This window comes from Bemisia tabaci, chromosome 2 (genome assembly GCF_918797505.1).
Source record: "Bemisia tabaci chromosome 2, PGI_BMITA_v3".
In the NCBI taxonomy this organism is placed as follows: domain Eukaryota; kingdom Metazoa; phylum Arthropoda; class Insecta; order Hemiptera; family Aleyrodidae; genus Bemisia; species Bemisia tabaci.
The window spans coordinates 68,037,387-68,061,673 of record NC_092794.1 but is presented as its reverse complement, the minus strand read 5'-3'; the positions used below and the strand labels follow the sequence as shown (position 1 = coordinate 68,061,673).

Genomic DNA, 24,287 nt, shown 5'->3' with positions numbered 1-24,287 from the left:
ATGATAAACGTTAGGACTAAAGTGCTGGGACTTAGTGAGTTTTTGGACTATTGCTCTTTTTGTGCCGTAGTATCTTGATTTATTTTGCGAAGGAAGTTCCGTACTTTTAAAGGATGCCTGTCATTCTTGATACGTTGGAAAGCCTTCAATTCCGTATGCTACTGTGCAACACCTCTGTTGCGAAATGGTTGCTTCAAGCGCCGCGCCGCAGCGCAGCGGGCGAGCGCGCATTGGCGCCTACAAACCTAACAGGGATACTTCACGCATTGCGCAATGCGTGAAGTATCCCTGTTAGGTTTGTAGGCGCCAGGGCGCGTGTCGCGCTGGCAGCACGCTGCTCCGCTCTGTGTTTGGCTCCAATATTTAGACTCGTGGAGTCAGCGTTTTTCAACTAATGATTTTGAAATGTTTGCACATCCTGTATAGATTATTCTCATTTTAATTGATGAAAAAAAAAATATGTATTAAAGGAAAATATAATGTGTGTTTTGTAAATATTAAGGTGGTTCCGTATCAACCTTAATGATTTCCAAAGCACATGGATTTCTACACAATTTCTTATAGCCTTTTATAATCGATGGCGAAAAAGCAACAGCCAGGCGATAAAGTGTAAAGCCCTGCGATAGGAACTATAGCCCGACTGCATAATTTTTTATCGCTTCGTATAGCCGAGCCGTATGATTTTCTCCGAATTCTACAGCCAGCTATATGATTTTCTGCAGCCTTCTTTAGCCAGCTATATAAGAATTCCTATGATATTTTGAAACACAGCTCTTATCGCCAATTTTTACCAGGGAAACTAAGAATTCAAGACGAAAATCATACTCTTAAATTTAATTTTCCCATGATTTCAGTAATTTTATGCAAAGAATGTAAGTTTCACAATCCTAGCAACACTGGAATTCTCTTGGTTCCTTTTTGCAAAATGCAATCAATATTATCTATTCCTGAATTAACCATGTCGAGTTTGAGAAACTTTATCTTATTCCGTTGATCGAATTTTTGAGATGCTCTTCGACACGGCAACAGCGTATTGGGGTGTTTCCATGTAATTATGCAAGTCGATACAATGGAGTCTGATTTCAGTCCCCTGCTCGCCCCACCGTGGTCCCTTCTTCGAGCGGTCATTACTGCAGAAGTAACTAATGAGCCATAGCCCTTCTGGGATCGGATTTTTTTGTGGAGGAATCAACGTTTCAGCGAAAGGTTACACGACGCTCAGCGCTACCGTCAAGACCCAACCGCGGTCGATGATATTCTATCGGGAGAAAAACGGAAGACAGAGAAAAATATCGGATTTGATACAATGGCCACTGAACCGATTTTTTCTCTTAATTGCAGGGACTGCATTGAGAAAAAAAAGGATTCGTAGCAACAAAGAAAATCCTCACTCCGCTCTCTTCGTTACTTCGTTTTGTTTCGTTTTGACATTTGTACGATAAATTTTCGAAGCAACGAGTGATCGCCGGCTGAATGCAGTCTGTTCGTATTGAATGATAAAAAAATGTAAAAATTCACAATTAATGAAACGAAATAGACTGCTAAGCCTGAAATCCTAGCTGACTTATTTTCTTTTTGAGTGCATGATATGAGCTAGCACAATCGAAAAACGTGTAATGGAATTAGTGACCTCAGTTTGGTTCAGTTCGGATAGGCAACTAAACTAACTGCCTGGTAAATCGGAGAGTATTACCGGGATGTGAAGGCGCAAGTTGACGAGTTAACATCCATGCCGCCCGGCAATCATAGGTTATTACTGCGTGCGACGTACATTTTTTGCTCGTTTGTTGTCTTTTTTTTCTGGCAAGGAATGACTAGCTCGAAGAAAATTAAGATGTTATCGCAGAAACGTCGATAAGTCCTAGATGCGGAAAGACTGAAGTGAAGAGCAAACGGAAATAGTGAGGAACAAGCATCAGTCACTTAATGAATCCTATTTCCGAATTGACGCTCCAGGAAAACCGAAGCGATATTCACGGATTGCTCGGAAAGTTGAGGGAATTTGCCAATTCACTCTCGCAGAAATAAAAACCCCTACGGATCTTAATATTTCATGTCGCAGTGTTTGCTGAGCAAACTAGGCGGGCTTTGGTCATCGTGAAGTTATTAAAGTGAACACTCAAAATGTCTTTCACAATGTCACTGTCTTTCAAAATGTTCCCAGCCAAGGGGACCGGACTTTTTACCAATTAGATCTGGTCACACGTGGGAAATCTTCATGAACCTTTGAATGAAATGAATTTCGTTGTCATCGCCAACCAATACACTAAAAAATTCGGAATTTTTTCAATTTCTTCTTCAACATTTTCCTCAATTTATCATTGGTATACTTGAAATTTTCAAGAAAATCAATTTGTCTCTTTTCCCAAAAATAAATATTTTCGTAGGGATTTGACAACGCCTGAATGCTTATACAGTGCACAATAAATTAATCTTTGGGAGCTATTGGACTCAAAAATTTCACCTATAATCGCAAATTTTGATTTTTAATCAGTCGCAGTAGGTATACATTTTCAGAGGTTTTTCTCATAGGAAATATTACGGGGGAAATTGAAAAGTCTTTAGCATTTATTTTATAATGTTAGGGAAAATAAAATCACTTAAAGTTGCTACATTAAGTCTGCTTTCTGAATTTAACTTGCATCACTTTGCGACTTTCATCTTTAGCACGGAAGTACACCTCAGTCTGGGTTGCTTTTCCGGTAGAAAAATGAATTTTCAATCCTGAAAATGCCGTGTTCTTATCTCAGGATTAACCAATAAGTTGAGTCCATAGAAACCTTGTAAATAATAAACGTGAGTTTGGTATCTAACAATATGTATAAAAAATGAATATGAAAATACATATGCTCATCCCGTCATCTGTTTCTGTCACAGCTAATGAAGAGGTCCCTTCCCGCTTAGTTAATGATGACACAACTATTCCTACTCCTATGCAACCGCCGGCTGTATCGTTTCTAATTGAAGGCGAAATGTCACCGCTGTCTCTAATGCGCGCCAACTGTGCTGAGCTCCATGAATGATTCGCTGTAAGAGTTCGATGCCTTCGGCTCAAAACTGTTTTATGTGTGTTTAAACATTTTTTACCAATAATTGGACGTATTTCTGCCAAACGGAGCTATGTGCATTATCACATGAGCCCTGGTATGCATATATTCTTATGGGTCTCAGGGCTCCTGTCTTAATACACATAGCTCCGTTTGACAGAAGTACGTCCAATTATTTCTCCGTTTGGTAATCTACCGCAGAAATCATAGATGAAAAATATTTTCCAAAATAAAATGAGAGACAAGTGGTTTTTCCTTTTCCGTGTTTTTAGTGAATGTTGCATGTAAAGTTCCTGAAAATATGTTTTATATTTTTCACAGCTTCTTGAAATTTCATGAAATACTTCACGGAAATATCCGATCTCTCATTTTTTCATTTCACTCGTGAAGCCCCTCCGGGGCGGACCCTTCACGAGACCTCCCTTCCGAAAAAGCAGGAGGCAATTTCTCAGCGATGAATTCGTCTTGATTTCTCACATCACTGCTCAGTCATGAATATTTAAGTTGAGGCTGGGTGAAAACAGCATCGAGACAGTCGTTTTACGACACGTAAGTCAAGTTTGCGCCGAGGCGGCCGCCTTTGACGACGAGCAAATACGCGGCTCCGAGCTCCGTTTTTCGTCCCTCTGGCGCGAGGGCGTATCCCTTTTTTCACATGGGCCGCGGAAAGCATAGAGTTATACGAGGGTCAAGGCTCACGTGAAAATCCAGATATGCCTTTACGCCGGAGAAACGACGGGTTTTCTATCGGCGAGGCTATGAGATGAGACTCCGTTTTGATGTTTTTGCCGGAACTCTACACGGTCGGGAAACACCCCCGGGTCGAGATAGCGACAGCGCGGGAAGACAATTCGACGGTTCGAAAATCGAGGAAAGTTCAAGGGTGGTTTTTTATCGCGCTTCGCATAGTTGCCAGATAGTGTTGAAATTTCAGTAATTTCCCCATTTAAAACCCTGTAAAATATCTTCACTTAACTGCACAATCTGGCAACTTTGGCGGTTCGGCCCGATCCGTTGCTGGCGGGGCCTCCGCTACGACCCGTGCAAAATCGAGGCGCGGCATCACACATTGGATCGTATTCGATAGTGGCTCGATGTATCGTTTGATTCAAAATAATAGAACGTAACCTCAAACAAAAATTTTAGGATTTAAGTTGGAAAAGTTGAAAATGAGAAAATTCCTAACAATGTCACTCCTCAATGCAATTTTGTGCTAATATGTATCAAAAATCTATCACAAAAAACCCGCTCCCTATGTTACTCGATCGACTTTTCAGGCTACGTTTACATGTTGAAATAATCGATTTCGATACAAGACTATCTATGAGACAGGTCGGACATGATGTAGTCATGTTACATCTCTAAAGCGAACCATCGCCAACTCCTGTCCATGTTTCAAAGCTCATATCTTTGCTACAAAACAGAGAGGTGGAAGAGGTGTCCCATTGGGTTTTTTTTTTTTTTTTCGAAAAATTAAATCAAGGAGCACCCCTTAAAAATAAAAATATAACATTCGAAACATAAAAATTCTCTGTTTCAGCCGGAAAGTCCATGACCGTCCTTTCACACAACCTCGTTCTACTGCGCGCTGTTTGGAGCATTGTCACGCCTGTTCCGAAAATAACACGGTGCGGTGCTTGGAATCAGCAGCCGCCTGAATGTTGAAACTTTAACTGACAACGTCGGCAAGATGAGACTAAATATAATAAGTATTTCATGAAATTTCAAAAAGCTATGAAAAAATGAAATATATTCCCAGAAAATTTGTTTGCAACATGCACTAAAAACACCAAACAGGAAAGACAGGTTTGTCTCTCATTTGATTTCGAAAAATATTTTTCATCTATGATTTCTGCGGGAGAACTACCAAACGAGGGAATAATTATTGGTAGTAAAAAATGTTTAAACACACACACAAACCAGTTTTGAGTTGAGCCAAAAGCATGCAACTCTTCAAGCGAATCATTCGTGGAGCGCAGCACAGTTGGCGCGCATTAGAAACAGCGGTGACATTTCGCCTTCAATTAGAAACGATACCACCGGCGGTTGCATAGAAGCACGAATAGTTGTATCATCATTATCAATGCGTGAAGGGACCGCACTGTCACCTGTGGTAGAAACAGATGACGAGATGAGCCGCTGTTTCCATGTTTATTAACCTAAAAAAGCAGGTACTGAAGATCTGGCTGAAAATCGCCCATCAGATTCAAGGAAATTTGGTAGCCAGTACCGAATGTTAGTTGACGGTTTTATTTGTAACGTAAGAAAACGAATTTTTAATATTAACAGACTCTCTCAAGGATCAAGTATTCAAACATCCAGCAACCATACGATTCTTCCATCCTTGTCGATAGGCACTTGATTCTTACCTATCAATTGGACCGCGTTCAGCAGAAAGGAACTAAACCACATCAACTTTTGCCGGACTTAATCTGACAATTTAATTTTTTACAAGAAAACGGTTGTGCAGATTTTTGTGCAAATTTCAGTGAATTATCTGCCTTGCACAAGACGAATTCCTTAACATTTTCATAGGAATCAGCATAAACGTTCTCTTTTAAAAAATTAAAATGCCCAGTTAAATTTGGAAATAATGATGCGGCTTGATTCTTTTCTGCTACACGCGGTCCAATTATTAAAGGGTTGCACCTGCAACTCGGATCACTTAAGTCGACTTGCTACCAAAAATTTTTTATCAGAAAAAGTGAAGCTCCCGATATGTCAGGAATGTTTCCAGCCCTCCCCCCCCCTCTCTCTCTCTTTACCAAAAGCTGAAACACATGCTTTGCTTCCAGCACATCGCAAAGCCCTAATTTTGAAATAGAGGACCTACGTCATAAACGCCTTTTCAAAATAATGCAGCGCTGACTTGATTTTATCACCGTATGCATTGGCACCACGAGGGTCAAAAAACTACTCTTGTAGGTGATCAACATGGATGTTTGGTGCAAGCAAGCTGAAAATTAAATTCAATAGCCGCAACGAGATCCTGTTACCCTTAAATGGCGGTTTGAAGCGCTGCATTGTATAAAAATCATCGGAGCTAAACACTTTCATCCCACGTCCGATAGACATCGACATAACCCTGTTCACCGCTTTGAGGTTACATTGTCACGCTATGAGTTGTTATCACTCAACAACTGCAATTACTTTCAAATTAATGGTTTTATTACCGTGGGTCGGTATCGATTTACAATCGGTTTTAAATACGAAAGAACGACGAGGACTTGATTCCGGCCATTCATTTTTATGGCGTAGCTTATCGGAATCCCCCGTCACCTCCTTACCAAATTAACTCGCAGATCATTGCTAAAGAATCTACAACACGAAATGAAATTAAACTTTTAAAGAGATGTTTATCTGTCATTGATTTTTACCAGAAATTTCGTGGGTCAAATTTCTTGGCTTTTAGTTTAACGTTTTAAAAACTTCACTCGTGGCTTTTTGGCACTTTATATTTATGTTTAAAAACTTTTCCGAGCGGCTAATAAATCATCCTACTGGAGAATTTCCCGTAAAGATTTTTGAACTTTAAAAATAAAAAATAGACAATCCTTGAGCTACCTATATTCTATTTTGGTGGGAAAAAAATTGCAAAAAAGAGCTCTTTCATCATCAATATCCGGCTTCAAGTAGTGCTTCGCGTCCCGCACTGAAAAAAAAAAAGAATCTCAATTTTTCCGCCAAGAAGTATTTCTTCTTAAATCAAGTATTTTCCTGGTTAATATACGCTACTTTTTTGCTTAACCCGAACAGTATTTTTCTTGTATCAAGAAAAAGTCAGCTTAAAGCAAGATAAAACAAATTCTTGGCGGCAAATTCAAGAATCATCATGCTTGATCCAAGCTACTTTTCACTCAGTGAATGCTACTGTTACTATTTAGTTTCAAAGTATTTTGCTGGTAATTTTTTAGTTCTAGGATAGGTACTCTCAAGTTGTCTGTGGAAGTTTCAAGTGTTGAAAATAGGGTTACTTTTAGATAAAATTGGATTTCGAATCTTAATTAGGAACAAACCAGTGTGTTCATGCATGGGTCAATTTGTCAAATTGACTTATAGACGTCTAACTACCCAAGTTACATGGTTTCCAATGGATGATTAGAAATATCAAATATTAGATCTATATAAAAAGGCGTAAACCTACGACAAAAACCCGTCAAATATAGTATTTGATTGCCCCTTTTCGCGGGCCATTGCTTTATCATCGACGTAATTCTGAAATAAAACCTTATGTAATGATAGATGCCTCAATCTGGTAAAAGATTAAACTCGAGTCCGATGATGGTTTCGCTGATATTGTATTGCAAATTTCACATTGAATAGCATTACGTATTGAGCATTTTGCATTACAGTATGTCTAAAAATGTCAAGTTTACAGCGTTGTAGTGACAAAACCAGTTTTGAACTCCAACTGAGAATGACACAATAAGGGCCACTCTCAGCACGAGGTCTTATTATAACCACATTTCAATCAATCGCTCGAATCCCCAATCACAGAGTACCTTCTTTGGAGAATCTTTTACGAACTTTTTTCAAGACCAATGACCAATATCAAAATATTTGTGCCGTCCCTCTAACTCTGGCTTCCACCGTCTGGTGAAAAAAGACGAGGGGCAAAAAATGAACATTTAAAACTTTTGATTTTGCCTCGTTGGAATGGAGGACGATGCAGGTGCAGAGCATAAAGAAAAGAAGTAGCTTATAAAAGTAAAGAAACTCATCGAAATACCTCACGATCGATGAAATTGAAATGCTTGGTTAAATCTATCGCCCAGGTGAAATTTCATCTACATGAGTTTCTTGTGATGTGATACTAAGACGGTGAAAATGAGCAAATCACCTCATGTAAAAGATATCCTCACGTCCAACTCGTTGAAATATCTCACGATATTAGATGAAATTGCAATGTTCAATTGAATTTATCGCCTGGGTAAAATTTCATCTGAATGAGTGCCTTTCGTTTCGTGTGATACTGAGACGGTGAAAATGAGCAGATTACCTCATGTAAAAGATATCCTCACGTCAAACTCATTGAAATATCTCACGATATTGGATGAAATTGAAATGTTCAATTAAATTTATCGCATAGGTGAAATTTCATCTGATTGAGTTTGTTGTGATGTGGTGCTACACTGAAAAAAAAGATTGGTAGAATTTACCATTCCTTCACGTTGTATTTCACACAGCGTGAAGGAATGGTAAATTCTACCAATCTCTAAGTCGATTCTGCCAGGAGAATGGTTACCTATACCAGTATAGGTATAGTAACGTTTACCTTCCTTCTGGCAGGATTGACTCTGAATTAACGCTGTGTGAAATACAGCGTGAAGGAATGGTAAATTCTACCAATCTTTTTTCTCAGTGTGTGACGGTGGAAATGAGCAAATTACCTCATGTGCAAGATATCCTTTTGTCAATCGATCATGATGGAAATATTTGTGGGAACTGCACTCCGATCGCGGGGACAACAAAGCTCGGGGGACGGCGAGGAGGTTAGGAAAAGAGGGAGCCGGACCGAGAGGAACGCCGTGGAGGCTCGGAAGCCGAAGACTTGGCCGGTAAAAGGCTGCAAGTGTAGCGGGCGCGGCGCGACGACCGAAGGAGACGGGCGGTAAAAAAGCGGGCAACTGGAGTAGAAAGTAAACAAATTGAGACGCTGCTGGACGGAGCGAGCGAGTCGGAGTCGGGCGACGTCGGCGGCGGCGGCGGCGGCGACGGATGCTGAGTGCCGCGTCCCGACTCCGGGTCCAAGGCGTGGCGTCCCCGCCGCATGCGCCCCCGTCGCCCGGGATGCCTCATCGATTTTCTCCGAACCCACTTCGGGTCACAATCCCACGATCCGAACCGCGAGCCAGGGAAAAACAGGAGCTCCGGCTTTCCACCCCGCTAACGCCGCCGTAGGCCCGCCTCGGACGGACGCCCCGAGCCCCCGAGAGCTCCTTCCACCGACCGCTCGTCCTCGCCACACGCGCCTCGCCCGCACTCGTCCGAGCCCAACCACTCGGCTCAATATTGAAATTAGTAGACAAAAGCTCCTAAAACCGAAAAAGATGCCATCCTATTGGTTGAAACCAGGGCTGGGTAAGCGCTTAGGGGCTTGGGATGCTGGTCATTTAGGACTGCAAACCCTAAACAGCTCATGCTAACCACAAGCGGTTCGCCCGAGATCCCACCGCATTCATCGGAGCCCAAGCACTCGGCTCGATATTGAAATTAGTAGACAAAAGCTCCTGAAACCGAAAAAGATGCCATCCTATTGGTCGAAACCAGGGCCGGGTAAGCGCTTGGGGGCTTGGGATGCTGATCTATAAAGACTCAAAATTACTGATCTGAACCAAATCAGCGGGCTAAATATTAAAATTGATAGGAAAAAGATCCTTTGTCTATCAAATGGGGGAAAAGATGCGATCCTGTTGGTTGAAACCAGGGCCGGGTTAGCGCTTGGGGGCTCGGGATGCTGGTCAATTGGGCTCCAAATCCTGAACCGCCCATACTAACCACATGCGGTTCGGCCGCACTCCAAACGCACTGATCTGACCGAAGCACCGGGCTCAATATTGATATTAATAGACAAAAGCTCCTAAAAGGGAAAAATACACACCATCCTATTGGTTGAAACCAGGGCCGGGTAAGCGCTTGGGGGCTTGGGATGCTGGTCATTAACGACTCAAAATTACTGACTTAAACCGAATCAGCGGGCTAAATATTGAAATTGATAGGAAAAAGATCCTTTGTCTATCGAATGGGAGAATGATGCGATCCTATTGGTTGAAACTAGGAACGGGTAAGCGCTCGGGGGCTTGAGATGCTGGTCATTTGGGGCTTCAAACCCTAAACAGCTCATGCTAACCACATGCGGTTCGGCTGCAATCCAAACGCACTGATCTGAACCGAAGCTCAATACTGAAATTGGTAGAAGAAAGCTCCTTTGTCTATTAAGAAGGAAAATGGTGCGATTTTATTGATTAAAACCAAGCCCGGATCAGCGCTTAGGGGCTTGGGATGCTTGTCGTGTCATTAGGAACTCAAAATCCTAAACCGCTCATGCTAACCACAAGCGGTTGACCCGAGATCCGACCGCACCGATCGGACCGAATCACCGAGCTCAATATTGAAATTGATAGACATAAGCTCTTTCGTCTATCAAAAGGAGAAATGATGCGATCCTATTGATTGAAACCAGGACCAGGTTAGCGCTTAGGGGCTCATATGCTGGTCATTTAGGGCTCCAAATTCTAAACCGCTCATGCTAACCACACGCGGTTCGACCGCAATCCAAACGCACCGATCCAAACCGAATCACCGGGCTTAATATTGAAATTGATACACAAAGTGAAAGACAAAGGAGTCTAAGGGAAAATGATGCGATCCTATTGGTTGAAACTAGAGCTGGATTAGCGCCTATTAGGACTCGGACTACTGGATATTAGGGGCCCTAAATCCTACAATTTAAGGCCCCCATAACACCCAAAATTCCACTCTGGGCCCTCTTTAAATCCTTCTTTTAGATTTCAAAGACCCCTGAAGGTGTCGTCAGTTAAGTTGCCACTTATTTACAATCCATTTGCTAACGATCTCGAAGCAGTCTTCCACTAACGATCAAGGATTGACTAGCCCGATCTTGAGCATAATCAATCCTCGCTCCCTATTGGACAACTTCATCGCGGTCACCTGCAAACTGAATATAAACAAGTGCCAACTTAGCTGACAACGCCTCTAGAGGATTTAGAATGAAAGGGAAATTGTCCAGAGGGGTCCGTAGGGCTTTCAAAAATTTGAAAATCGATCATTTGTGACTCTTGCTGGCCTTTTTTGGAAGTCGCAAGTCACGGCGCAGCGCTTCATCGTTGGGGGTTGGTAATTTTCGACAAACAATCAATTGCGGCGAATCGATTCAATTTTGACCGAAAAAAATCGACGGCAAAAATTCGCATCTCTTTAAACCCTATTTCTTTTATTTTTGGATATTCACACCGAAAAATTGCTAATATGATTTCATTGCCGGTCACTTCTACAAAATTTAACAACGATTATTTGATATCAATCTTTCACCGATTTTAATCATTCACCAGCTCAAAGAATCGATTCAGGTTGCAAATCAACATCAAAAAATCGAGACAATTTTTTCGATTATTTGCGCTGGAAATCGATGTCTTGAACTGATTAGATATGAAATCGTCGAGGCTTCGGAACATCTCGTCATTCCTCTGACGTTAGGGCGTATCTTTATGTGAGCCCTGGGCAACATGAAGTTACGTCGGCAATAGGGCTCATCTCAAAACGTAGTCACGCAAAGCCCTTATGATGGGGGAATGACGATTTGGCAAGGGTCAACAGGTCAGGCAGGCCGCGAGATGCGTCGCCGCTGTCAAATTCGCGACACCTCCTCACCCTGTCTCCTACTTTGCCCCCCCCCCCCCCCCCGCGCCTGGCAAGGAACGAATTAACCCCGAAATGAGTCGTCTCGAGACCTGCGACCCACGACCCTCACCTCTTCACCCCTTACCCGAGCGGCTCGAAGCCACCGAGAAACTTGCCCCTCAGCTTATTTATTTTCTGCCCCGTCGGATTGTCTCTTCGAAGGGCTAAACTTTTTAATGTCACTCAGTGGCACTTGTGAGTGGAGACTAAAGAAATTGACAAGAGAAAAATTACTTTTGCATCGTGATTTTTTTCTTCAAAAATCATCTCTGTAGCCTCAGTAGGTATAACAACTCGTCGTTTTCCTCAGGAAAGAATATAGCTTCATTTCAATGTTGCCAAATTTCCCTCCACAAATTACATTTTCAGTAAGAATAATCTTGGAAATTTTTCACAATAACCCCTAATTTTTTCTTTGGATCCCATGCAAAAATCAGAAAAATTTTGGTCAAAAATTGCACACGTACATTCTTGAAAAAATTGAATATTTTGAGTCAATTTTGCAACCTTGGAGTGCAGTTACGTTCCTTGAAACGACGACAAGGAACCCCAAAAACACTGGTTGCCCACATTGAATGATAGCATTCACAATATTTTTCGAGTATTATTTGCATCAGAGGAGGACCCTGGATTCTTTCAAGGCTTGAAATGACTCAGAACGGAAGCCAGTCTTCAAAAAAATACTTTAGAAAAAAAATTAACTTTGGATTTTTTTCCTTTTTTTGCACCATAGTTTCGTGCATGAAATTATGGCCAAACAGCTTGTCTAGTATGGTCATGTTCATCGAATGGTTGATGATAGGTTGCCTAAGAAGGTACTAGATTGGGTTCCTCCTGGGAGAAGACGTAGGGAACGTCCAGCAAAATCGTGGATAGGTGGCATTCAAGATGAAATCACAAGATGCCATTTACCAGAACCTCTGGATCGATAGGCAAGGATGGCGATTAGGGGTCGCAGAGCGCCCGGGCGCGCTGTATAGCGACTCGGATGTATGTAACTCATTGATTTCAACAAAGTGGCTTTCATGAAATCGCATTCAAAGAGGAAGCAGAGGAAAAAATTATGTCAATTCATTGACTATTAGACGAAATTGCCGCCTTCAGGTGTAGCATCCTTGAGCAGTTGAAGGGACGCAACATTACTCTTGACTCCTTGATGCAAGATGCAACTATTCGTCCTCGAGTGTTGTCCATATTGCGGCGGCAATAAATGAAGGCGTTTCGGCTTGGTGATAATGCGCGGGGAACCTCACAAGTTGTTGTCGAGATGTTGTTCCGGAGTTCCGATGATCAAGAGACGTATGCAACGAACAAGGGTGGAGAGGGGCCACTTTCGGTACCCCCTTGTCACGGTGCTGCACCCTCCGCCTCCCTAAAACCGTTGCTTCCTGCCAAAGCAAAATAGCTACTCGAAGGTAAGTGCTCTCGCTCCGAAGACGCTAATGATACTTAATGAAGGATTTCGTAAAAATAAAGTGGAGAGCGAGGGTCTAATTTATTAACATTTTTTTGAGAGGAAAAATTGAGTGAAAAATCAGCCCTCATAGAGATGAGGAGGGGGACGTAATTTAATCGATTATTCCTGCACGCAAGATTTTGTAAGAAGACTCGATGAAGTGACTGTTGTTTAACTTTCAAGCTCGAAAAGCTTTCAGAGTTGAGACCCCGGAGCCTTGATAGTAGAGCCACATCAATAATATAATAATATAAATAAATAAAACATAAAAATAATAAAAATCCAAAACTTTTAAATGAAACATATTTCTCAGCACTTTAATGGATCAGTTGCAAGAGTTGGGGGATATTTTGCAATTAAAATTTTGCAATTAAAAACTACGAATTCTGGTTCAGTTTAGCAACAGCATTCCACGATCCTAGCGATTCCACTAGCAATTTCAGCATAATGTCACCTACAGAGAAAAAAAGTATGGCAAGAGAACCTAAGTAGACTTTTAGGTGGGAGTAAACAAATTCCTGAACTCCTAGAAAATTCGTATTACCTCAACATATCTTCCACGATAAGTATGCTAATGCTATCAAAACTTTAATAACCTTCGCACCTAAAAGTCTACCAAAGTGTAAAATCAGGTAGACTCACGGTCAAACATACCACACGATAATAATACTTACTATACTTCATTTCCATTTGGAGTATTTGGTTCGACTGCTGGACCACCTCCCACTTTCACTTCAACTCCAAAATAATGTGTTTATAACTTGCGCTTTAAATTCGTGGTTTATTTTCCCTCAGAAAAAGTTTTACGGTAATTGTGATCTCACAACTTGAAATGAAAACACAAATGCACCGTGAGCAGGCAAAAAATAACGCCTACATTTTGTGGATTATGCAGGAGAACCTTTTCGCACGGAGATTTTACACGAGAGCTGAATATTACATCGCGCATCAAAGAGAAAGGAGGTGATGTAGCATTGCATTTTATGAATTCAAATTTACGCTTAGATTATATTTTTTATTTCCTATGCTTCCTCGGCTCAAAAAAGAGAATTTTTCCACGGATGAAATAGTATGGTTTGAAAAAAGGTCCTTTCATCTTATTTGACCGTCGCCCGATGGCCTCTCCAGGAGTCTTTCCATTTTTGTAAATATGCATGAAATTTACAGTGAAATTTGTAAAGAAATTTCTAGACGAAAAAAATGCCTGCCACAAAATACGAAAGTTTCAGGACATTCCGTCAACGATTCTTTGTCGCACCTTTTTCGTCCGGTAGTTTACGTCCACGCGTAAAATAAGCAACAGAGACTTGGCCCAAGCTTTATATTTTAGTTCGTATGTAAAATTGTATTGACAATATCAAAATGAGAAAATTGGGAGAGAAGGAGGTGTTGTTATGATAACTCATTTTTAAATGATATGATACTTTCTTCTTTTGATTAATCTTTTCAAATTTTCATTGATGAATATTTGATTTTATTTCCATCCTTAAAATTTTCGATATAAAATATACCTCATATATACTTTTTTTCATGAAAATATTAATTAATTTTGAAAACATTACCATTTTTAAACCCTGACAAATATTTGTAAAACCTTTTTCAAGCGATGGTATCGATATTAATCTCAATGAGCCGTAGTTAGGTTGAAAAAACTATACAAGGATGCATAAAAGAGGAAGAAAACCAAGAAGCACGCAATCTTTGGTTTTAACCCATTTGTACATTAATCTTTTAGAGTCAAATACGTCCAATTTTGAGCATTTGGTTGCGCGTGGTTTTGCGTTATATTGTTGAATTGAGTTCCCTTTATTATTTAGTTAAATTTCTCCTGCTACTTAATTTTTAATTATTCTGCAAAAATTATCCATTTGCGAAAAACAAGTCTGGCTTTAGCTCCCTTAAACTCCGGCCTTCACAGTCGAAACTGCAGTAGTAGCACAGAAAAACCGAAAAACCAAGCGGTGACGCTACATCAATATTCAGCTTCCATCGCCGTGCTAAGGCGCAGGGATACAACTATTTGAACTCTACGGAACGCGTGAGGTATCACGCTTCAATTGAAGGCGTTTTCGAATCTTCTGTATTTACATGGCATGATTTTCAATACTGTTATGCGTTATATTGTTGAATTGAGTTCCCTTTATTATTTAGTTAAATTTCTCCTGATACTTAATTTTTAATTATTCTGCAGGAATTATCCATTTGCGAAAAACAAGTCTGGCTTTAGCACCCTTAAACTACGGCCTTAACGGTCGAAACTGCAGTAGCGGTAGTGGCACAGGAATACCGTAAAACCAACCGGTGACGCTACCTCAATATTAAGCTTCCATCGCAGTGCTAAGGCGCAGGGATACAACAATTTGAACTCTTCGAAACGCTTGAGGTATTACGCCTCAATTGAAGGCGTTTTCGAATCTTCTGTATTTACATGACGAGATTTTCCAAATTGTTTTGCGTTATATTGTTGATTTGAGTTTCCTTTATTATTTGGTTAAATTACTCCTGCTTCTTAATAAAGCGCTCAGCCGATAGGCAGCGCTTTTTGATTTCGACTTGCCTCTAGGGTACTAGTATACTAGTGCTAATTCGTTTAAATGGCGCACCAGCTCATCCATGTGTAGGCTTTTTTGGGGGTCCATTTTTAAAATAAATAAAGCTGTGAAAACTGTATTTTATGCTTTTAACGTAATGCGCAGGTAGTTTCGATCGTTTGTCTATAAGGAAATTTCTTAGGGGTAGAGTAATTCTCATCGAAATTTATCGTTGAACTTAAATATAGCCTAAAAAAAACGCGCCTGATGAGCTCAATGATGACTATCATTTTCGGGAAACGAAAAAACGCGTTTACGGTTTCCTTGGTAACCTTTGTTTGCTAACAGCTGATGTTTTATTTCCATTTCCCAGCCAAGTCGACGGAGAGTATACTTCCTTTCTTCACTAAATACATTGACTAACACCTGAGCGCTTTTCAAATGCGACAGTATTAGAACTTCCCCGCTTGTTTTTAATTATTCTGCAGAAATTACCCATTTGCGAAAAACAAGTCTGGCTTTAGCTCCCTTAAACTCCGGCCTTCATAGTCGAAACTGCAGTAGTAGCACAGAAAAACCGAAAAACCAAGCGGTGACGCTACATCAATGTTCAGCTTCCATCGCCGTGCTAAGGCGCAGAGATACAACTATTTGAACTCTCTGGAACGCGTGACTTATCTATTTATTTATTTTAAAAATGAACCCCCAAAAAAGCCTACACATGGATGAGCTGGTGCGCCATTTAAACGAATTAGCACTAGTATACTAGTACCCTAGAGGCAAGTCGAAATCAAAAAGCGCTGCCTATCGGCTGAGCGCTTTATTAAGAAGCAGGAGTAATTTAACCAAATAATAAAGGAAACTCAAATCAACAATATAACGCAAAACAATTTGGAAAATCTCGTCATGTAAATACAGAAGATTCGAAAACGCCTTCAATTGAGGCGTAATACCTCAAGCGTTTCGAAGAGTTCAAATTGTTGTATCCCTGCGCCTTAGCACTGCGATGGAAGCTTAATATTGAGGTAGCGTCACCGGTTGGTTTTACGGTATTCCTGTGCCACTACCGCTACTGCAGTTTCGACCGTTAAGGCCGTAGTTTAAGGGTGCTAAAGCCAGACTTGTTTTTCGCAAATGGATAATTCCTGCAGAATAATTAAAAATTAAGTATCAGGAGAAATTTAACTAAATAATAAAGGGAACTCAATTCAACAATACAACGCAAAACAATTTGGAAAATCTCGTCATGTAAATACAGAAGATTCGAAAACGCCTTCAATTGAAGTGTGATACTTCAAGCGTTCCGAAGAGTTCAAATAGTTGTATCCCTGCGCCTTAGCACGGCGATGGAAGCTTAATATTGAGGTAGCGTCACCGCTTGGTTTTTCGGTTTTCCTGTGCCGCTACTGCAATTTCGACCGTTAAGACCGTAGTTTAAGGGAGCTAAAGCCAGACTTGTATTTCGTAAATGGATAATTTTTGCACAGTAATTAAAAATTAAGAAGCAGGAGAAATTTAACTACATAATTAAAGGAACTCAAATCAACAATATCATGTAAAAAAATTTGGAAAATCTCGTCATGTAATAAATACAGAAGATTCGAAAACGCCTTCAATTGAAGCGTGATACCTCACGCGTTCCGAGGAGTTCAAATAGTTGTATCCCTGCGCCTTAGTTTAGAATTCCTTTAATTGTGTAGTTATTGAGCGTATTTCTGCTTGAATCAAGCCACTTTCTCCTCCAATTAAGTTCAAAAATCATGCTAAACGTTATTGAATGCGGATACTAGGACTTGTAAAGTTTTTCGACTACCGCTCGAGGCAGGGAAGTGATAATTTAAATTTTAAAAATAAATACACTCAACGGAACATGTCTGTAGACAACTCGTTTACAGTAATCACCCAATTGCGAGCTCCTGTTCTGGGAGCTCTGTTGTAATCAAACTACCTACCATAATCAATAAAATAAAGTGTGAAATCAAACATATTAAGACTCAAAAAGTAAAGGCCAACAATCGAGTAACGTGTGTTAGTGGCGGGGATCAGATGCTCCACAGTGGAAATGAGAGCTCTGGAAAAATAAGTACCTTTAAAAGTAGAGAAGCATGAGAAATATGGAAATCGATCGGTCGAAATGGTTGGGAAATATTTGTCTCTAAAAATTCGAAGTTTATATTGGTTGACAAACTCATCTCGAAAGGAGCTTATTCAAATGTATATCGAAAATCCCTGCATATGAAGCGAAGCATTTGAGAAGAGACTTCTGGTGAGTGCACGAAAACGTATTTTTTTTCTTGATGCGCACGCTTGAAAATTGTTTCTCGTCTGACTTCGTATTGAAATGACTCCGTGGAAATATTCTCCACGAGAACTTTTCACCATGGGAACGGATTTTATTACGCGCGCTACAAATATCGCAGATTTGATTCACATCGATGATGCCATTGATTGCCTCCGTATGCTGAGTGCGCGTTACTCATAAGGATTTAAGTAGAAAACTCAAAATAGATAAATTAGAAACAGACAATTCCTGTACAGCGTGATCCAGGGTTAAATGACCAGACTGCAGGAGCCAAAACACACCCCCTAACCACCTCTTTAAATTGAGATTTCGATTTTTTTTTTTTTTGCACATTTATGGACTCAGGGTATAAAAGTACAGAGGAGTACAAATTTTCATGAGAGTCGGTTTATAGCCGTTGCCAAAATTCAGGAAAAACCATTTACTTTCAGAAATGGGGGCACTTTTGGAAAACAACCGTATACATCAAAAATGTCTTATTTTGACCCATAGAACACGCTCCTGCAGTCTAGCCGTTTAACCCTGAATCATCCTGTATTTAGATACCCTCATAAAAAAAATACATGGAGGAAATACTCAGAGGCAGAGACAAGAGACCCTCCACTGGCCTCTTGGCGACAGGTGGAAGCTTTTACTTTCGGGGATTCGCAACACTTCCTTATGGACAATTATAAGGGAGCAACAGTCACCATTCTTATTTCGGCTGTTGACCTACCTACATGGTGGATGATGAGCTTCTAGTGACGTCATGAGCCAAAAATGTTTCCCAAACTTCGGTCATTTTCGGCTTTTTTGCCAAACAGGCCTGCCAAACACGTTGTTGAACATCAACCATGTAGGTAAGTCAACAGTAGAATGCTGAAGTCCCGAAAGTAAAAGCTTCTACCATGACCAAGATACTAGTGGAGGGTCTCTTGTCTCTGCTCAGAGGGTAAAAAATATCCCGGGGGCAATTTGGCAACATTCGAATGAAGGTACAGCGTTCTTCGGGCACGCGGCAGTGGAGAAGTCAAGCGTCAAGCTCGCATTGCCCCGGAAAAATTAAAGGCCACGATAATTCTCAGAATTGCAGATAACGTGTGCAAGAAAGCCACACCGCACTAAAATCCGCCTATTTCCTCGGTGGTTCCAGTGTAGGAATTGGTGATTTTTCGGCTCACTTTAGCAGGCGCGGATTAGCATTGATTGGCTTTTGCTCTCACCTCCCGACTTCGAAACGCACGCGGGACCCCGAAAATATATAAAAATATAGTTAGTTAGTTAGTTAGTTAATTTTATTTAACGACGATCAGCTTTATATATATATATATATATATATATATATATATATATATATATATATATATATATATACTCTCTCCGAAATAGCCCTTCGGTGTTAGGTGAATTCACGGTATCGGCGTTGGATTCCAGCTGCCCCCCGCGCCCCCTACGGCCCTGCTCCTGATCAGTGACAGACGTGAGTGGCGTTTCTTGACAGCCGACTAAAAAAGCTCTTTAACAGATCTCAAGCGTCACAGTCGGAGTTGTCGAATCCTAGAAAAGTCAGGCGAGAAGCCTTACGGAAAAAACTCGAGAGCCACTAAACATCTGCGGTAGTAATCCGCTGTGCTAAGGAAAAACGCAGTATGAACCTTCGTCAGTTGCCAGATTTTCTTCGATCAAATACGAATTTTCAGGAAAACTTGTGGATGTTTTTCGCTCAATTTTTCAGAGAATTTTTTTCGTGATCAGATCTAAATTATCTGAAAATTTCAAGAGAAAATATTCAAAACTCTCCTCAAAAATAACAATTTTATTTGAGGAAATTTGGCAATCTTCGCATGCTCATACAATGTTCTTCCCTAGCATGGCAGTGATAGCCTCGAGCAATCAATTTTTTGCAACCCCCCCCCCCCCCCCCCGTTAAAGTGTTCTTTTTAGAAAATTGTTTTCGATAATTTTTTTAATTTAAATTTGACTCTTTGTGACATTAAAAAGTTTTACGCGTTTCACACGCGTGGAGCTCATGTTATTGATAGTTCAAAATTAGCATTTATTCATCAACGGAAGTAAAAATATTCCAATTTCATGGTAAAAAAATTACAATTTTATTGCATAAAATTGCAAAATTCTTTCAATATTTTCGTTACACTGTTTTACTTGGAGGGTAAAACCTAGAGTGGCTTCATGCACATCGGTGCATTGCAACGTTATAAAATTTGCTGCCTTTTCTTATAAATTGAGGGGCTTGGAGGGCACTTAAGGCGCATAAGTGCAAATTTTGCTATTTCAAGAAATACCTACGTGTTTTAAAGTTTCAAAATTACATGGGGCGTTATTGCAGAAAGGAAGTTTAAACTCACTTCCTGATAATTTAAAGTTGGATTTTGGTTGTAAATTTTTCACAGAATATACTTTCAAACTAATTCGAGTTGAGTTTAAGAATATCTCAATTTTTTCAAAAACTGCACTAATGCGCCTTGTCCTCGAAGCCCCTCAATAAAAGAGCAGAAGCAACTTTCCTAAGAAAAGTCGTTCGGGGTTTTCTCTATTTTAACAAAATTTCCTCGAAACTTGGAGAACAAATCATACACCCTTTAAGGAATAAAAAAATAAGTTGTTCCGGAACATTGCATGCAACGTCGCTCGCACAGTGGCGTGGCGTGAATTGAGATGTATTGATTGTTCTGCCATTTAAACCTATGGTGAAGAATCGATTATTAAGGTGTTCGCTGCGAACATCCTGTTTATCGATCCTTTTCCGTAGGTTTAAATGGCATAACAATCGATATATCGCAAAGCACGCCACGCCACTGCTCGCAATCGCAGCCTCAGCCCCTCTAGCTCTCACCCTCCTATTTCTCCTAGTTTTAATTTCAACGAATGGAAACTCTCATCAACATATTTCAATTTCGGTCGCCTGTAAGCCATCGACTCTCTCAATTTCGTCAATTGGAGCTAAAATGAAAGGAACGGATTCCTAAACTTCAAAGCAGAGAAGTTGGGAAACGCGAAAGAGCACAACGAGGCAAGGGAGCCAGGATGAAACAGAGTAATTAATGCGATTTTCCCAAGGATAAGTTTGAAAGAAAAACGAAAAATCCCCCGAAGAGAAGAAACCTTAAGCCTCCCGTCAAGAAGATTACAAACCGATGATTAGACTGCAGCCTCCTTCTGTTGAATGAATTATCCAGCCGTAATTAACCATCGATATCAGATTTTGTGTGGGAATAAACGCAATCCTATTCCTGCAATTTTGCAGAATTTTAAATTTTCGTTACAAATTCCACCTTAAAGCGTGACTACATGTCTGTTGTGAACCACAACGATCGCCGAAATGCAAAACCATGTATCTCCATTCGACCGTGCTATGGAAAACCGCCGTACGAACATTCGAAAGTTGCCAAATTTCCGCAGATGAAACATGCCTTTTTTTAGGGAAGTTATGCATATTTTTCTTTGAAAGAGCCTCCCAAAATTTCGCCCCTTTTTCGGTATTCGATTCGACCATCGAACCAAGGTTTAAGTGGAAGCTTATAATAACACAAAACTCAGGAAAAAATTTCAAGATGAGTATAGGAACCGTTTTCGAGTTACGGGGGGGCAAAGAGGTCTAACTCCGGCCTTACTTTTCGCTATTTTCTTGTTGAATTGATGTGCCTACGGGGTTGTTATCGTTGTTTACACATACACATGTTATACATACCGATTCCTACGTATTTTTACATGCAAAATCGAGTCCTAATGTTGACGAGTCGATATATCGATCGGTTATATCAATTTTTTAAGATTCTTTACAGAAAATCGACGATTTTTTGAGATTGAAATTGTTCATTATTGATTCATGGATGACTAAATGCACCTAATAAGACCGTAGTACACCGAAACCTACGTATTGTTTCTTGTAGAATCGATTTGTATCGTTAAGAAGTCGATATATCAATCGCTGATATCGAATTTTTGCGATTTTTTATGAAAATCGATGATACATTAGTATTAAAATTAGTTATTCTCCATCCGAGAACGACCAAATTTTGGGTTGGAGCACCTTTCCGGTCGGGTCGATTTCCAGTTGAGCCAAGTTTTCGATTGGAACACATTTCCGGTCGAGTGGAAATTAATATTTTCGATTTCCGGTGAAGTGAAATTTCGGGTGGATAACGAATCCCGTTGATTGTGGTTTCCGGTCCGTCAGATTTCCGATCGAATAAAATTTTCAGTCGAATCAAATTTTCGACAGGGACACGTTACCGGTTGGAAACAGTTTCCAGTTGGGTTAATTTTCGGTCACGTCACATACGGATGGATTACGGTTCCAGTGAATTGGAATTTTGGGATGGGTCAGATTTCAGGTTGGATAGAATTTCCAGTTGGGTCAAGTTTTCGATTGGAGCACGTTTCCGGTCGAGCAGAGTTTACGGTTGTCGATTTCCGGTTATTAATTTGATAAAATTCTGGTAAAATTCTGATACCACTATTCGTGCTTCACGGTGTCATTTTGCATACCCGACCATTTGAAGGCGAATCATTGACTTCAGGATACGGGTTATGAATCAGAGCAGAGTCATCGAAAAGGCCCAACACTCCGGGGGCCTCTCACCTGCAACATAAGGAGCCCAACCCGGGGGCCAGCCTCCGGAACCCTAGGGCCAACCGGGGCCAGCCCTGAACCAAGGAGCCAACCGGGGCCAGCCCCCTGAACCCTAAGGAGCCCAACCCGGGGGCCAGCCCCCTGAACCCTAAGGAGCCAAAGCCGGGGGCCAGCCCCCTGAAGCATAAGCAGCCCAACCCGAGGGCCAGCCCCCTGAACCCGAAGGTACCCAACCCGGGGGCCAGCCCCCTGAGCCCTACGGAGCCAAAGCCGGGGGCCAGCCCCCTAAACCCTATAGAGACTAACCCGGGGACAAGCCCCCTGAACCCTAAGGAGCCAAAGCCGGGGGCCAGCCCCCTGAACCCTACAGAGCCAAAGCCGGGGGCCAGCCCCCTGAACCATAAGGAGCCCAACCCGGGGGCCAGCCCCCTGAATCCTAAGGAGCCAAAGCCGGGGGCCAGCCCCCTGAAGCATAAGGAGCCCAACCCGAGGGCCAGCCTTCTGAACCCTAAGGTGCCCAACCCGGGGACCAGCCCCCTGAACCCTACGGAGCCAAAGCCGGGGGCCAGCCCCCTGAACCCTAAGGAGCCGAAGCCGGGGGCCAGCCCCCTGAAGCATAAGCAGCCCAACCCGAGGGCCAGCCCCCTGAACCCTAAGGTACCCAACCCGGGGGCCAGCCCCCTGAACCCTACGGAGCCGAAGCCGGGGGCCAGCCCCCTAAACCCTAAGGAGCCAAAGCCGGGGGCCAGCCCCCTGAAGCGTAAGGAGCCCAACCCGAGGGCCAGCCCCCTGAACCCTAAGGTACCCAACCCGGGGGCCAGCCCCTTGAACCCTACGGAGCCGAAGCCGGGGGCCAGCCCCCTAGACCCTATAGAGACCAACCCGGGGGCAAGCCCCCTGAACCCTATGGAGCCAAAGCCGGGGGCCAGCCCCCTGAACCCTAAGGAGCCCAACCCGGGGGCCAGCCCCCTGAACCCTAAGGAGCCAAAGCCGGGGGCCAGCCCCCTGAAGCCATAAGGAGCCCAACCCGAGGGCCAGCCCCCTGTACCCTAAGATGCCCAACCTGGGGGCCAGCCCCCTGAACCCTACGGAGCCAAAGCCGGGGGCCAGCCTCCTGAACACTAAGGAGCCAAACCCGGGGGCCAGCCCCCTGAACCCTAAGGAGCCAAATCCGGGGGCCAGCCCCCTGAACCCTATAGTGCCCAACCCGGGAGCCAGCCCCCTGAACCCTAAGGAGCGAAAGCCGGGGGCCAGCCCCCTGGCAACTGAGGAGCCTATGCCGGAGCCAGCCCCTTTGCATTTACGTAGCCTAATCCGGGGGCCATCCCCTTGAACCCTAAGGAGCCAAACCCGGGGGTCTGCCCCCTGAACCCTAAGAAGCCAATGCCGGGGGCCGCCCCCCTGGCAACTAAGGAGCCTAACCCGGGGGCCAGCCCCCTGGCCCCTAAGGAGCCAAAGCCGGGGGCCGCCCACCCGGCAACTAAGGAGCCAATGCCGGGGGACGCCCACCTGGCCCCTATGGAGCCAAAGCAGGGGTCGCCCACCTGGCTCCTAAGGAGTCAAAGCCGACCTCTCCTCGTGACTCGATCCGGTGTGTGCCAGCTAAGCGGTGACTTTCTGGAAAGGCGAAACGCCTTCACTTTTGTTTATATGCAACAAGGACATTCACGGAGCCCGAGTAGTTGCATCAAGGCGGTATATTGAAATTCCTTCAGTGTTCTTCGCATGAATCACTTGGTAACGGAGGGCGCTTTTGCTCATTTCTCCTACCTCTTAACTTATAATTCTAGCTTCATCTATAGTAGCAAAGAAGTCTGCCCTATAGTAGCAGAACAAATTTTTGTTCTCCTAAAAAAAAATATTAAAAAAACATATCTGTTAGGTATCTAAATGGTAGTTTGATATGAAAAAGCGTGTAGCGCTTTACCTGTATGAAAAAAAATCAAAGTTCAGACTT

The 24,287-nt window shown here is 42.3% G+C and overlaps 1 long non-coding RNA gene across 1 annotated transcript in view; it reads right to left on the bottom strand.

Annotated features, from left to right (window-relative positions):
- The window catches only part of LOC140223863 (uncharacterized), a 96,650-nt gene extending 87,878 nt beyond the window's left edge, over positions 1 to 8,772 (bottom strand). Inside the window, exon 1 of the long non-coding RNA XR_011899152.1 lies at positions 8,438 to 8,772. This is a non-coding gene — a long non-coding RNA (uncharacterized lncRNA). The remainder of the gene's footprint in view (positions 1 to 8,437) is intronic.
- Positions 8,773 to 24,287: the final 15,515 nt, after the last annotated feature.